The sequence below is a fragment of the Macaca fascicularis genome, chromosome 16 (genome assembly GCF_037993035.2).
Source record: "Macaca fascicularis isolate 582-1 chromosome 16, T2T-MFA8v1.1".
Taxonomy (NCBI): Eukaryota; Metazoa; Chordata; class Mammalia; order Primates; family Cercopithecidae; genus Macaca; species Macaca fascicularis.
Genome location: NC_088390.1, coordinates 64,202,181 through 64,216,950, shown reverse-complemented (window position 1 = coordinate 64,216,950; position 14,770 = coordinate 64,202,181). Strand labels below are relative to the sequence as shown.

Sequence of the window (14,770 nt, the reverse complement as noted above, 5' to 3'; positions counted from 1 at the left end):
ACGAAGGGCTCTCTCATCCTGTCACTAAAAACATTAACTGTCCCGAGACACGGAAAAAGTCGCCCCTCTTCTTTGCAGGATTCCTCCCTTGAACTTCCCCAAACCCTCTCAGTGTGACGTGACCCCACCCCTAAGTAACCTCAGCCGCTTCCTTACCAGCTTCCCGCCCCCGGGGGGCGCCTGCCGTAGGCCAAGGCAAGGACCGTCCGCTGCCAGCTCTGCCGCTATCCCTGTGGGGTGAATCTAACATGGCGGATAAAGACAGTAACTAGTCCCCTGTTTCGCCGAGTTTTCGCCAAGATGATTGGCTCTTACCACTTGTCCCTCAAAACGACCACCCCATCGATTGGTGGAGATTGCGTCGACGGGGCGGGGCAGAAGAAACCTGAAGCCGCACAACAATAACAAACATTGGGGCCGAGGGGCGGAACTACGAGTGCGCAGACGTGAGCCAGAGCGGATTTCCCCTTCCCTAGGCAAATTCGGCGCCTATTGCGTCCCCCGCAGGTCACTGACCTTACAGGACGACTTGCCCAAGACTCGTGGGGCTGGATGGGAATTGTAGTCTTTCTAGGAGTTGTCGGTATCTCTTTGGCCTAGTCTCTGCTCTCAAGATACGAAAACATAACAACACTCCAATCCACAACTGTTGACATGTATAAGCGCGCGGAGGTCTCCAATCTATCCACTGGATTTCCGTGAGAATTGTGCCCGCTTCGGTATTGGATGTTCCTCTCCATAAGACTACAGTTTCCAAGGAACAGCGTGGCGAAGGCCTTTCATTCCGCAACGCATGCTAGAAATAGTAGTTCTTTCCCTCCACCCCCAACAATCCTTTTATTTACCTAAACTGGAGACCTCCATTAGGGCGGAAAGAGTGGGGGAATGGGACCTCTTCCTACGACTGCTTTGAACACTATCTTACACTCATATTCAGGCCTCGGGTAGCGATTCTGATCTTTGTACAGCGATTACTGTGACGTAATAAGTCGCAACTGGAAGCGTAAAGGCGAGAGGGCGGGCGCTTTATGGCAAACTCAGGTAGAATTCTTCCTCTTCCGTCTCTTTCTTTTTACGTCACCCGGGGCAGACTGGGTGGCCAATCCAGAGCCCCGAGAGACGATAGGCTCTTTCTGTCCCGCCCTTCCTCTGTGTCTTGATTTCCTATTCTGAGAGGCTGTTGCTCAGCGGTTTCCGTGGCAACGGTAAAGCGTGGGAATTACAGGTAAATTAAAACTGTGGAACCCCTTTCCTCGCTGCCGCCAAGGTGCTCGGTCCTTCCGAGGAAGTTAAGGCCGCGTTGGGGTGGGGCCCTCACCTCTTCCGGCAACTAGCACCCCGTCTGGCGGCCCCAGCCCCACACTCGCCCGCGCCATGGCCTACGTCTCCGAGCTCGCTTGCATCTACTCTGCCTTCATTCTGCCCGACGATGAGGTGACCGTCACGGAGAGTAAGATCAATGCCCTCATTTAAGCAGCCGGTGTAAATGTTGAACATTTTTGGCCTGGCTTGTTTGCAAAGCCCCTGGCCAACGTCAACACTGGGAGCCTCATCTGCAATGTAGGAAAAACAAAAACGTGACTGAGCGGCGTGAGCTCGCTGAGACTTTCTGGACGGGGGACAGGCCGTGGGGTTTCTCAGATAACTGGGCCCCTGGGCTCAGGAGGCCTGCACCCTCTGCTCTGGGTAAAGGTAGAAGAGCCCCGGAAAAGGGACAGGGGCCCAAGAGATGCTCCGGGGGACAGGCGGGGGAGAGTGAACTTCCGAAGCAGGCAGATGGGTATTCTTTAGGCGGGGTGGGGGGCGCGGAACCTGAGAGGCGTAAGGAGTTGTGAACCCCCTGGGGAAGGGGGCAATTTGTAGGTCGCGAGGGAAGCACTAAGGATCAGGTAGGGGGCACCGTGTGTCCGAGGGGGAATCCTCGGGATAGGAACTGAAATGTGCCTTGAGGGGGACACCATGTGTATAAGAACATCAGCTGGTTGCCGGGGACGGTGCCTCATGCCTGTAATCCCAGCACTTTGAGAGGCCAAGGCGGACGGATCACGAGGTCAGGAGTTCGAGACCAGCCTGACCAACATGGTGAAACCCCGTCTCTACTAAAAATACAAAAATTACCCGGGCGTGGTGGTGCGCGCCAGCTACTCAGGAGGCTGAGGCAGGAGAATCGCTTGAACCAGGGAAGCGGAGGTTGCGGTGAGCCTAGATCGCGCCATTGCACTCCAGCCTCGGCGACAGAACAACACTGTCTCAAAAACAAACAAACAAACACCGGCTAGTATTTATGAGAGGATGGGCCCTTGCGGAAGAAGAGGTGCTAGGAATATGTCTGGGACGGGGAGGAGACAGGATTTTGTGGGAGGGAGAACTTAAGAACTGGATCCATTTGCACTATTGAGGGAATAGCCAACAGGGAAGTAGAGGAGCGTCAGTAGTAACAGATGCTGCCGGCAGGGATGTGCTTGAGGAGGATCCTAAGATGAGAGCAGGTCACTGGGAAGGGTTAGGGGCGGGGAGGTGTTGATTGGTGTTGGTTTCAGTTTTATGCATGAGAAAGAAAACAGCCAGAAGCATTGGAGAAAGCTAAGGCAAACCACCACTTACCCGGTCAGTCACTCCCCTGTAGCTTTCTCTTTCTTGGAGAAAGGAAAAGACCCAAAGAGTTAGAAGCGATATGTGAAAAAATACAGAGTTTATGTTGTCTAATTACAAAAAGCAACTTCTAGAACCTTTAAAAATAAAGGATTTTGTATTCGAAACCTTCCAAATCTTAAATTTATTTTATTTTATTTATTTTTGAGACGGAGTTTCTCACTTGTTGCCCAGGCTGGAGTGTAATGGCGTGATTTGGGCTCGCCGCAACCTCTGACTCGTGGGTTCAAGCGATTCTCCTGCCTTAGCCTCCCAAGTAGCTGGGATTGCAGGCATGCACCACCATGCCTGGCTCGTGTTTTTGTATTTTTAGTAGAAACGAGGGTTCTCCATGTTGGTCAGGCTGGTCTTGAACTCCCGACCTCAGGTCATCCGCCCATCTCGGCCTCCCAAAGTGCTGTGATTACAGGCGTGAGCCACCACGCCCAGCCCTATTTACCTTATTTTAAAATGATAAAATGAAGTTGTCATTTTATAAACCTTTTAAAAAGATACATGTTTTTCTAATGTGTTAAAGTTCATTGGAACAGAAAGAAATAGATTTACCTGCTGTTCGCATTTAAGAAGTACAAAATGTCCTTAATGCAGAAAATCTTAGAGTGTCCAATCTGGTAAGTCACCACAAGAGGGTATTAATTTGAGATTCCTATAGATTATCTCCTATGCAAATGAACAGAATTGACCTTACATAGTAGGGAGGAAAAGTCATGTCTAGTAAGATTAGGCTATTGTAATTGCTGATTTTCTTAACTGAAGAACTTTAAAAATGTAGAAAATGACTCCTTGCTCTCCATCCACTCTTCCTCTCCCACTCCTCTCCTCTTCAAAACAAATCCTGTGGTCTGGGAAAGACAGGGACCCTGTCTTGATTGGTTGTGCACTGGGGCAGAAATCTAGTTTAGATTAACTGGCATTTTGGTTTTCTTCTAGCTCTAAAACCAGCTTCATCACTTGAAGTGGCAAAATAAATCATGAATGAGGCCGTGGGCAGTGGCTCATGCCTGTAATCCCAGCACTTTGGGAGGCCGAGGTGGGAGAATCATGAAGTCGGGAGATCGAGACCATCCTAGCCAACATGGTGAAACCCCTTCTCTGCTAAAAATAGAAAAATCAGCTGGGTGTAGCCGCGCATGCCTGTAATCCCAGCTACTCATGAGGCTGAGGCAGGAGAATCACTTGAACCGGGAGGCAGATGTTGCAGTGAGCCAATATCGTACCACTGAACTCTAGCCTGCCGACAGAGCCAAACTCCATCTCAAAAATAAAAATAAATAATAAATAATCGGCCGGGTGCGGTGGCCCATGCCTGTAATCCCAGGACTTTGGGAGGCCAAGGTGGGCAGATCACAAGGTCAGGAGATGGAGACCATCCTGGCTAACGTGGTGAAACCCCGTCTCTACTAAAAATACAAAAAATTAGCCGGGCATCGTGGCGGGCGCCTGTAGTCCCAGCTACTCGGGAGGCTGAGGCAGGAGAATGGCATAAACCTGGAGGTGGAGCGTGCAGTGAGCCAAGATCTCAGAACTGCACTCCAGCCTGCCACTCCAGCCTGAGCGACAGAGTGAGACTCTGTCTCAAAAAAAAAAAAAAAAAAAAAAAAAAAAGGCCGGGCGCGGTGGCTCAAGCCTGTAATCCCAGCACTTTGGGAGGCGGAGACGGGCGGATCACGAGGTCAGGAGATCGAGAGCATCCTGGCTAACCCGGTGAAACCCCGTCTCTACTAAAAAATACAAAAAAACTAGCCAGGCGTGGTGGCGGGCGCCTGTAGTCCCAGTTACTCGGGAGGCTGAGGCAGGAGAATGGCGTAAACCCGGGAGGCGGAGCTTGCAGTGAGCCAAGATCCGGCCACTGCACTCCAGCCTGAGCAACAGAGTAGGACTCCGTCTCAAAAACAAAAACAAAAACAAAAAAAAAACAAAAAAAAACAAACAAAAAACCATGGATGATTGGTGTCGTTTAGGGGATAAGTCTTTGAAAGAACCTTCCTCTGAAACTGGCTCTGTACATTTAAATAAGAATACTGCAAGTCATCAAAGCCTTTAGCAAGTCTGACTCTTGGAGTGAGCTTTTGTTTTTCTTGGTCTATAAAAGGAAAAGGGGACTATACTATTCACATTTTGCTTTTGAATTGAGGTATAATTTACATACAATGAAATGCAGAGGTTTTTTTATACAGGATCTCTGGTGCTATCACAGCTCACTGCAGCCTCAACCTCGCCAGGCTCAAACGATTCTCCCACCCTAGCCCTCCAGAGTAGCAGGGACTACAGGTGTGCACCACCATGCCCAACTAATTTTTGTATTTTTTTTTTTTGTAGAGATAGGGTTTTGCCATGTTGGTCACGCTGGTCTCAAACTCCTGACCTCAAATGATCTACCCACCTTGGCCTCTCAAAGTGCTGGGATTACAGGTGTGAGCCTCTGCACCCAGCCATGGTCTGAAAATCTTGATTGAAATACCTTTTCATTTCCAGACAGCGCTATTTAAAATTACAACACCCTCAAGACACACTTTATCCTCCATTCCTGCTGCTTCTCCATAACATTTATGACTAGCTGACATTCTAATCCATCCTTTATTTCGAGTACCACAGAACGTAAACTCCAGGATGGCAGCAGAGATTTTTGTTTTGTTTATGTACATCTGTATCTTCAGTAGTTAGAACAGTACTTGGGACCTAGTTGCCACTCAATAAACATTTGTTGAATACGTTAAATAATAAACTAAACTACATTAGTTCTTCGATTAATTTTTAAAAATATGGTCATTAGTAGTGAGTAACATTCAAAAAATAAGTTGAAAATGTGTACCTATTGCCTGTTACCCACAATAAAAAAGGGTAAATTCAAGGAAATTTTCTTTTGTGCTTTATGAAAATTGTTTTTCATATTTGGAGCCATGTCAATCAGATTAAGGAAAATGCAAGTTTTGTTTTCAGAGAGATAACAAGATTTATAAATAACCATCCTCTCCCTTGCCCTTCAACATTTAGCTAAACAAAAATAAGAGGAAAACAAGATTTATAATTTATCAATTTATTGAAAATCAGAGCCAGAGAAGCAGGAAATGACATTGTAGGAAAAAACTGCTTTTGAAAAAGCACAAAACTGCCGGGCGCAGTGGCTCAAGCCTGTAATCCCAGCACTTTGGGAGGCCGAGACGGGCGGATCACGAGGTCAGGAGATCGAGACCATCCTGGCTAACACGGTGAAACCCCGTCTCTACTAAAAAATACAAAAAACTAGCCGGGCGCAGTGGCGGGCGCCTGTAGTCCCAACTACTCGGGAGGCTGAGGCAGGAGAATGGCGTGAACCCAGGAGGCGGAGCTTGCAGTGAGCTGAGATCCGGCCACTGCACTCCAGCCTGCGCGGCAGAGCAAGACTCCGTCTCAAAAAAAAAAAAAAAGAAAAAGCACAAAACTTACTCATGACAGAGTGATCAAAAAAATCCTCAATAGTGTGGCATTTAGATCCCTTTCTCTTTACATTTCCATGGAACAGAGTCATAAAAATAGGATGTTCTTTCTCATTCTGGCAAATTAAACCATCAATTAAAAACTCAGATACATAAAAATTAAAGATGTAAGAATGAAAGTTAATGCTAAATTTTTATTTTCAGTCAGCTATTGTATGTTTTCTAGTTTTTCATTGCTTTTTTCCTGTTTTCTGTTAGATTACTTTTTTTTTTTTTTTAGACGGAGTTTAGCTCTTGTTGCCCAGTCTGGAGTACAGTGGCACCATCTTGGTTCACTGCAACCTCTGCTTCCCAGATTCTAGTGCTTCTCCTACCTCAGCCTCCTGAGTAGCTGGGATTACCGGGGCATGCTACCATGCCTGCCTAATTTTGTATTCTTAGTAGAGATATGGTTTCACCATGTTGGTCAGGCTGGTCTCGAACTCCTGACCTCATGATTCGCCCGCCAAGGCCTCCCAAAGTGCTGGGATTACAGATGTGAGCCACCACACCTGGCCTAGATTAATTTTTAATGGTTTTTTAGACTCATATGTATGGAAAGCTCTAGGATGGGGATCATATTTCACTTCCTTTTAATACAGTACCCAGTATAGCACAATTTGCAGTTATGTCTTAATATGTGATTCCTGATCATGACTGGAAACAGTGTTATTTGTGGTAGCTATAGGGTAAGTAAGGATTTCATCCTCCTTTAGTTTTCTTGAACTAAAATTCCTTCTGCTGGCCTCTAAGTCAGTATTGGCAGTTGTTTCCGATAATTGGTAGTTCTCTGTAACTTTTTACCTATGACTATAACATTTTTGACTTTCAGAAGAATTTGCTAAAATGTGTACACCAGTGGGTTGTTGTTTTTCAACCTAAACCTAGCTGCTTTTTCCAGTCACTTATCCGTATTGGAAGCTCAAAATGCAAATATACAGTAGGCCTAAAATATTGCCTGGTTTGAAAAGTGCTTAAAATATTTGAATCATTTTTATAGTAAACATTTACTCTCATCAGGACCTAGAAGAGGAACATTTTAATTTTTTTCGTATTCCCTTTTCACAGTCTTCCTTGAGCATTCATTACCTTTTTACATATTGGAGTTTTCATCTGTTCAAAGTTTGTGTTTACAGTGTGTTTATATAGTTTAGATTATAATTACCATACTGAAATATAATTATTTCAGAATTGAGTCAGTGGTGAGAATGAAAGCCATCTGGTATGATAACTGAATCCAATTTTCCTTTTACGGAGAATTTCTTTGAAATGTAGCTTATCTCAGAAATAGGGATTTAGTAACAAATCAGTTTTCTTTGTCAAGGTTGTTTCTCTTTTTTTTTTTTTTTTTGAGACGGAGTCTTGCTCTGTCACCCAGGCTAGAGTGCAGTGGCGTGATCTCGGCTCACTGCAAGCTCCGCCTCCCGGGTTCACACCATTCTCCTGCCTCAGCTTCCCGGGTAGCTGGGACTACAGGTGCCCGCCACGCCCGGCTAATTTTTTGTATTTTTTTTTTTGAGACGGAGTCTCGCTCTGTCGCCTGGGCTGGAGTGCAGTGGTGCGATCTCGGCTTGGCTTACTGCAAGCTCTGCCTGCCGGGTTCACGCCATTCTCCTGCCTCAGCCTCCCGAGTAGCTGGGACTACAGGTTCCCGCCACCACGCCCGGCTAATTTTTTGTATTTTTTTTAGTAGATACAGGGTTTCACCGTGTTAGCCAGGATGGTCTCAATCTCCTGACCTCGTGATCCGCCCGCCTCGGCCTCCCAAAGTGTTGGGATTACAGGCGTGAGCCACCGCGCCCGGCCATTTTTTGTATTTTTAATATAGATGGGGTTTCACCGTGTTTGCCAGGATGGTCTCGATCACTTAAGCCTGGGAGGTGGAGGTTGCAGCAATCCCAGATTGTGCCACTGCACGCCAGCCTGGATGACAGAGCATAACCCTGTTTAAAAAAAAAAAAAAACCCATAATATTAAATTATTTGAAAATGAGATTAAATAATCATTACTTTAAGTGCTTCTTCATATTCTCCTAAAAGGACAAAAAATATACACCATGATACTTCTTCACACACCCCAAAAGATTCTATTATTTTTAAATTATTTTTATTTTGTACACATCCATTCATTCAAGAATCTATAAGATTAAGTGTAGCCAATTCTAAAGATGGACTGTATAACATGAGGAATGTATTATAGTTAATCATATATTTATGATTTTTGCTAAATGAGTAGATTATGGCTGGTTTCTGGGGAGGGCTCAGGGCACCACAGGGCCACTATAATGAGATGATGGATATGTTAATTTGCTTCACTATAGTAACCACTGCCACGTAACATTGTGATCAACCACGTGTATGATGGTGATCCCGTAAGATTATAATGTCCATTTTTACTGTACCTACTGTACAAATGCAACACTGTGGGAATACTTTTATGTCTTGAACTGGGAGGCATATTAATCTCAGAGGACTGGCATGTTAAATATGAAAACCTCCCAATAAAGCTGTCCTTAGGGTCCATTCAAAGGCATCATCCTATACACAAAAAACTGCTATACAATAAAATCCCCTATGTAACTAATGTCCATCAGTGCAATGTTAATTTGTAGTATACCAAATTCCAAACTCTAAAATTAATACTGCAATAAGGTTTGAGTACAAATAGAAATGCCTCAACGAGCAGATTAAGGCTTTTAAATAAGCTGAACAGACTCTCTCAGGGACTCACCTTGACTGTTGATGGATACCTATAAAAGGAAAAAAAACAACAGTGAATTATATGTGTCTCATCAATTGAGCATTTCTGTTACTAGGACCAGCCCCATAGGACAGACAAAAACTCAGGCCAAGCCTTCAGCTTTTCTGTATCACTTGATAGTCATGAATAATACTTAAGAAATGTTATTGCTTATCTACTGTGCCCTCCTTTATTTCAGATACATTAAGAGGCAGTGCAATATAACAGTTAGGAGCTTGAGTTCTATAGCTAGAGGGTATGGACTGAACCCTGACTTTACTACTTCCAAGATTTTATGCGTTTAGGCAAGTTATTTCACCTCTCTGTGCCTCAGTTTCCTCATGAGTAAAATAGTGATGATAATAATGTACTCAATAGATGGCATTGTTGCTAGTCTGCCACACTGTAACCACTCAATAAAGCTTAGTCATTAACCTGGGCAACAAAGTGAGACCCCATCTCTCCAAAGAATTAAAAAATTTTGCCAGATGCAGAGGCATGTCCTAGCTACCCATAAGGCTGAGATGGGAGGATTCCTTGAACCCAGGAGCTCTAGGTTGCAGTGAGCTATGATCATTCCAATGCACTCCAGCCTGGGTGACAGAGTAAGACCGTGTCTCTTTAAAAAAAAAAAAAAAAAAAAAAAGCCTTAGCTATTATATTTGTATTATTATAAACTGAATGGCTTGCACTATATGTGAACTTAAGGTCACTACATAATTTTTTTTTTTTTTTTTCTGAGACGGAGTCTCGCTTCGTCGCCCAGGCTGGAGTGCAGTGGCGCAATCTCGGCTCACTGCAAGCTCTGCCTCCCAGGTTCATGCCATTCTCCTGCAGCAGCCTCCCCAGTAGCTGGGACTACAGGCGCTCACCACCACACCCGGCTAATATTTTGTATTTTTAGTAGAGACGGGGTTTCACCATGTTAGCCAGGATGGTCTCGATCTCCTGACCTCATGATCCGCCCGCCTCGGCCTCCCAAAGTGCTGGGATTACAGGCATGAGCCACCACGCCTGGCCACTACATAATTTTAAAAGTTATCTTGGCCAGGTGTGGTAGCTCACGCCTGTAATCCCAGCACTTTGGGAGGTCGAGGCGGGCCGACTGCTTGGGCCCAGGAGTTTGAGACCTGCTTGGCCAACATGGTGAAATCCCATCTCTACTAAAAATGCAAAAATTAGCCAGGCGTGGTGGTATAAACTTGTAATCCCAGCTACTCGGGAGGCTGAGACAGAAGAATCACTTGAACCCAGGAACTGGAGGTTGTAGTGAGCAGAGATTGCACCACTGCACTCCAGCCTAGGCGACGGAGTGAGGCTCCGTCTCAAAAAAAAAAAAAAAAAAAAAAAGTTATCTCAGGCCAGGCATGGTGTCTCACACCTGTAATATTACCCAGCACCTTGGGAGGCTGAGGTGGGAGGACTGCTTAGGCCCAGGAGTTCTAGACTGGCCTCAGCAACATAGTGAGACCCCATTTCCTTTTTTTTTTTTTTTAAAGTGAAAGTTATCTCTGAGCTATTCTTCAATGTTGCTTCTCCGTTTCTCAACTCTATCTCAGATGCTGCAAGTCTTCTTAGAATATTCAATTATCAAATATATTTAAACCACCACACAAATGAGCTAAACACTATTTTGAATTATTAAAGCCCATATCACTGGAGAAATAAGATTGCTATTCTGAACACCTAGCAATAAGTACCATAATATACTTTACCTCTTCATTTTCCTCATCCAGGTATTTTATTTGAATAGTATCCAGATCAAATGAAACTTTTACCTACAAAAGAAATACACATTTAAAGGCAGGTTATAATGTATGCAGAAGTCAAAAGATGAGCTGTGCACATTTCATTACATATTAAATATTTTATACAGTTAAAAAAATCCACAAAATCAAAAGACAAACAACAAACAACCGTAACAACCCATAACAAAGGGTTAGTATCTGCGACACACCCAGAGCATCAGCAAAACTGCTAATGATACAATTAACAACTCAGGTAAAAATATACATAAAATTCAGAGAAGAGGAAATCAAAACACCTAACAAGCACATCAGAAGATTTTCAAACTTTCTGGTGGTCAGAACAATGCAAACTGAAGCAATGAGATGCCATCTCATCTGAACAGCAAATTTTGTGTGTGTGTGCGCGTGTGGGAGCACAAAAAATGGGAAGACTTGGGTTCCAGACACAGCTCTGGCCCATTACTAGACATAAAACTGTGAGCAGGTCAGTTCACCTTTAAGATTCAGTTTTTAGCCGGGCGCGGTGGCTCAAGCCTGTAATCCCAGCACTTTGGGAGGCCGAGGCGGGCGGATCATGAGGTCAGGAGATCGAGACCATCCTGGCTAACATGGTGAAACCCCGTCTCTACTAAAAATACAAAAAATTAGCCGGGCGCGGTGGCGGGCGCCTGTAGTCCCAGCTACTCGGGAGGCTGAGGCAGGAGAATGGCGTAAACCCGGGAGGCGGAGCTTGCAGTGAGCTGAGATCCGGCCACTGCACTCCAGCCTGGGTGACAGAGCAAGACTCCGTCTCAAAAAAAAAAAAAAAAGATTCAGTTTTTAATCTTTAATCTATAAAAGAGGTCTAATATGTCTGCTCTGCCTGTCTCACAGTGTTACCATAAGGATCAAATTAAAAATGTATATGCAAGTTCTTTCAAAATGTCACTCAAATATAAAAAATATAATAAAGGTCAGGCACAGTGGCTCATGTCTGTAATCCCAGCACTTTGGGAAGCAAAGGCTGGCAGATAGCTTGAGTCCAGGAGTTCCATACCAGCCGAACCAACATGGTGAAACTTCGTCTGTACCAAAAATACAAAAATTAGCTGCATGTAGTGGTACAGGCCTGTAATCTCAGCTACTCAGGAGGCTGAGGCAGGAGAATTGCTTGAACCTCGGAGGCAAGGTTGCAGTGAGCCAAGATCATGCCTGTGCACTCCCGCCTGGGTGATATAGCGAGACTCTGTCTCAAAAATAAAATAAAAAATTGGCCCGGTATGGTGGCTCGTGACTGTAATCCTAGCACTTTGGGAGGCTGAGGCGGAAGGATCATGAGCCTAGGAGTTCAAGACCAGCAACCCCATCTCCTTAAAAAAATTAAGTTAAATTAAACATTTTTTAAAATAATAAACCAGTCTTTAGAACCATAAACCTGTACTGTTTTCGACAATATAATGCACTGCCCTGTCAAACACTCCAATTAAGACTGTTATTTTAAGGATCCTGAACTCTGTGAAGATCACGCACTTTTTTGAAACCCTAAGACAATTATCCCCCAATTTTCTCCATTCTTTGTTTCTACCTAGAACCAAGTGCACCACAAAAATACTACTACTCTCTTAATAACAATCCTGCTGACATCTACTATTCATTCATATGAAATGTAATTATTGGGGTCCTTAAAATTTGGGCAGAATCTTTGTCAATTCCCCAGGACCTCAGGCAAAAAATCAGGGAAATGAAGTGACTGACTTAGTCTGCCAAAAGCAGATGTTCAGAAATACCACTTTCCAACTTCAAGAAACACACTTCCTGCCAGGCGCGGTGGCTCACGCCTATAATGCCAGAATTTTGGGAGGCCGAGGCGGGTAGATCATGAGGTCAGAAGATAGAGGCCATCCTAGCTAACACGGTGAAACCCCCGTCTCTACTAAAACCACAAAAAAATTAGCTGGGCGGGGTGGCGGGCGCCTGTAGTCCCAGCTACTCAGGAGGCTGAGGAGGCAGGAGAACGGCGTGAACCCGGGAGGCGGATCTTGCAGTGAGCCGATATCGCGTCACTGCACTCCAGCCTGGGGGACAGAGGGAGACTCCGTCTCAAAAAAAAAAAAAAGAAAAGAAAAAAAAAAAACACACTTCCCTACTTGTGAAGGAAATTAATCTTCGCATCTTTTTCTCAAATTACACAATTGGAAATTAATTTAAATACTCTGGAGCTCCTCCAGCTGGTGGGCCAACTAAGAGAAAACAGGAAGTGGGAGATTATAGCTTTGGCTGACAAGTAAAAAAAATTCTTTCAACAAAAGCATTAATCTTGAACGTGTGTAAACACCAAAGTTATGGTTAATCCTATCTGCCCCTTAGGTCTACAGCCAGTATAGTCAGATAGCTGGGACCTAGGCCTTCAGCTTGCTTGCTTTTTTTTTTTTTTTTGAGACGGAGTCTCGCTCTGTCGCCCAGGCTGGAGTGCAGTGGCGCGATCTCGGCTCACTGCAAGCTCCGCCTCCCGGGTTCACGCCATTCTCCTGCCTCAGCCTCCTGAGTAGCTGGGACTACAGGCGCCCACAACTGCGCCCGGCTAATTTTTTTTTGTATTTTTAGTAGAGACGGGGTTTCACCGTGGTCTCGATCTCCTGACCTTGTGATCCGCCCGCCTCGGCCTCCCAAAGTGCTGGGATTACAGGCGTGAGCCACCGCGCCCGGCCCTTTTTTTTTTTTTTTTTTTTTTTTTTGATACGGAGGTGTGTTTTTTTCTTTTTCTTTTCTTTTCTTTTCTTTTTTTTTTTTTTGAGACGGAGTTTTGCTCTTGCTGCCCAGGCTGTAGTGCAATGGCGCGATCTCGGCTCACCGCAACCTCTGCCTCCCAGGTTCAAGCGATTCTCCTGCCTCAGCCTCCCTAGTAGCTGGGATTACAGGCGTGTGCCACCACGCCCGGCTAATTTTGTATTTTCAGTAGAGACGGAGTTTCTCCATGTTGGTCAGGCTGCTCTGGAACTCCCGACCTCAGGTGATCCGCCCGCCTCAGCCTCCCAAAGTGCTGGGATTACTGGCATGAGCCACCGCGCCCGGCCTGGCCTTCAGCTTTCATAACTGGCATGACTTTAAGTCCATGCCACTGACGCACCTTGGCTTGGCACAAGTTAACTTTTCCTCTACGTCTTTTTTTTTTTTTTTTTTTCCTCAGCCTTAACAAAATCCCTTTAATGAAACAGACCTGGCAACCTGAGCTTTGATTACTGTCTCCACCAGAGGCCTGTACAAGACAAGTTATTCAAACTTTAAAATGTGCGACCCGAGGCCGGGAGCAGTGGCTCATGCCTGTAATCCCAGCACTTTGGGAGGCCGAGGCAGGAAGATCGCTTGAGCTCAGGAGTTCAAGACCAGCCTGGGCTGGTGTTTGAGACAGTAAGACTCTGTCTCAAAAAAAAAAAAAAAAAAAGTGTGGCCTGAAAGCTGGATGTTTGACAAAAAGGAAAAAGAATGCCTTTCCAACACCGAAGGTCCCTAACCAAGGAGAGCTCTTTAACAGGGTCTCGAAAAAAGGAGGATGGGATGAGAAAGATGTGTAGGTAGTGTCATTTTTTTTACTTGCAGAGTTCATCCTAGTCTTCCAGTTATCGTTTCCTAGCACTTAATGTTCCCAAGACAGTGTCACCACCCCGAGGACTCTCTCTCATTTTCTTTGCCTGGGCCCTCTTTCCACTGGGGAGTCGTGGCCTTCCATCAGCAGAAGTCGATGTTCTCAACCACATACTCTACAACTCTCCGGCGCTTTTCGCCCACTCGGTCCCTCTGAACACGAAGGGCTCTCATCCTGTCACTAAAAAGATTAGCTGTCCCGAGACACGGGAAAAGTCGCCCCTCTTCTTTGCAGGATTCCTCCCTTGAACTTCTCCAAACCCTCTTACGGTGACGTGACCCCACCCCTAGGTAACCGAGGCTGCTTCCTTACCAGCTTCCCGCTCCAGTGAGGCGCCCGGCGGAGGCCAAAGCCAGAACCGTCCGCTGCCAGCTCTGCCACTATCCCTGTGGGGTGAATCTAACAAGGCGCATAAAGACTAACTAGTCCCGTTACTCCCAGTTTTCGCCAAGATGATTGGCTCTTACCACTTGTCCCTCAAAACGACCACCCCATTGATTGGTGGAGATTGCGTCGACGGGGCGGGGCAGAAGAAACCGGAGCCGGACAACAAT

At 45.5% G+C, this 14,770-nt stretch overlaps 1 protein-coding gene and 1 long non-coding RNA gene across 27 annotated transcripts in view; both read right to left on the bottom strand.

Annotated features, from left to right (window-relative positions):
• Positions 1–935, bottom strand: part of NBR1 (NBR1 autophagy cargo receptor) — a 41,465-nt gene extending 40,530 nt beyond the window's left edge. For 23 of the 24 annotated variants that reach the window (XR_006693219.3, XR_012425886.1, XR_012425888.1 and 20 more), the window contains exon 1: positions 157–257. The gene's annotated coding sequence lies outside the window, so the exon portion shown is untranslated. Of the gene's footprint in view, positions 1–156; positions 258–516 lie in introns of those variants that run through there. The other variant, XM_045375930.3, reaches the window with a different exon arrangement.
• A 1,742-nt stretch (positions 936–2,677) lies between these two features.
• On the bottom strand, positions 2,678–14,625 carry LOC141408823 (uncharacterized). 3 transcript variants are annotated; one of them, XR_012425897.1, is made up of 6 exons: positions 14,529–14,625; positions 10,562–10,624; positions 8,838–8,856; positions 7,948–8,050; positions 3,199–3,260; positions 2,678–3,091 (listed from the first exon to the last, which is right to left on the bottom strand). It is a non-coding gene; the product is annotated as an uncharacterized lncRNA (long non-coding RNA). The 3 variants fall into 3 exon arrangements; XR_012425898.1 differs by lacking the exon at positions 3,199–3,260 and having other exon boundaries at positions 2,952–3,091; XR_012425896.1 differs by lacking the exons at positions 2,678–3,091; positions 3,199–3,260 and having other exon boundaries at positions 7,134–8,050.
• Between the last annotated feature and the right edge of the window lie 145 nt (positions 14,626–14,770).